The sequence below is a fragment of the Colobus angolensis genome, unplaced genomic scaffold, assembly GCF_000951035.1.
Source record: "Colobus angolensis palliatus isolate OR3802 unplaced genomic scaffold, Cang.pa_1.0 Scaffold169, whole genome shotgun sequence".
In the NCBI taxonomy this organism is placed as follows: domain Eukaryota; kingdom Metazoa; phylum Chordata; class Mammalia; order Primates; family Cercopithecidae; genus Colobus; species Colobus angolensis.
In genome coordinates, this window is record NW_012114810.1 from 752,998 (window position 1) to 754,463 (window position 1,466).

Genomic DNA, 1,466 nt, shown 5'->3' on the forward strand with positions numbered 1-1,466 from the left:
TTCCTGAGTAGCTGGGATTATAGGCACCCACCACCACACCCAGCTAATTTTTGTATTTTTAGTAGAGATGGGGTTTCACCATGTTGGCCAGATTGGTCTTGAACTCCTGACCTCAGGTGATCTGCCCACCCTGCCCTCCCAAAGTGCTGGGATTGCAGGCATGAGCCACCGCACCCGGCCCAATTCTTACATTTTGAAAGCATTTTATGTTTTCATATCCATCATCTTCTTAGAGATAACATCTCCTTCAACTGAGCCCAGTATTAACCTTCCCATGACCCCATTACCTGCAGTGTCTGTGCCTGATCAGACCCAACTCCTTGAGGCTAGAGACTGTCTTCTTGCTGCTTCCTCAACACCAAGTGCAAAAGGTGCCCAAGAAATGACAGGTAGGGGAACCAAAGACCTCCGATATTTTGTGAGGATGCACGACAATGTTGTTAGAGCTTCTATTTTTGTGTATTAGTTTTTCAAGGGAAATTTTAAAATATCCAGGTTTTAAAATAGGTATTGACAAGTTATTAAAAAAAAAAAAATACACCTTTAGGTTGGGCCCAGTGGCTCTTTAGGAGCCCAAGGAAGGAGGATTTCTTGAGCCCAGGAGTTTGAAACTAGCATGTCTTAAAAACAAAAAACAAACAAAAACCTTTAAAACACTGAGTAGACCCAACAAAACACAACGCATCAGTAAATAGAAAGTAAAAATATAGGCCGGGCACAGTGGTTCACGTCTGTAATCCCAGCACTTTGGGAGACTGAGGCGGGAGGATCATGAGGTCAGGAGTTCGAGACCGGCCTGGCCAACACAGTGAAACCCCATCTCTACTAAAGATACAAAAAATTAGCCAGGTGTGGTGGCTCGCGCCTGTGATCCCAGCTAGGCAGGAGGCTGAGGCAGGAGAATCGCTTGAACCCCGGAGGCAGAGGTTGCAGTGAGCAGAGATGGCGCCATTGCACTCCAGCCTGGGTGACAGGACAAGACTCTATCTCAAAAAAAAAAAAAAGTAAAAATATAAAAATAGCAGTGACCATTTATTATCTACTCTATGCCAGCCATTTTACGTATTTTATTTATGTATTTATTTTTTCAGAAAGCTCTCTCTCTGTCACAGGGGCTGGAGTGCAGTGGCACAGTCATAGTTCACTGCAGCCTCAAACTCCTGGGCTCAAACGATCCTCCCCCCTCAGTCTCCTGAGGAGCTAGGACTATAGGCTTTCACCACCACGCCCAGCTTACATATATTATTTATTTTTAATAAATAATAGCCGGGCGTGCTGGCTCATGCCTGTAATCCCAGCACTTTGGGAGGCCAAAGCGGGAGGATCACTTGAGGTTGGGAGTTTGACACTAGCCTGACCAACATGGAGAAACCTCATCTCTACTAAAAAATATAAAATAACCCGGGCGTGGTGGTGCACGCCTCTAATACCAGCTACTCGGGAGGCTGAGGCAGGAGAATCACTTG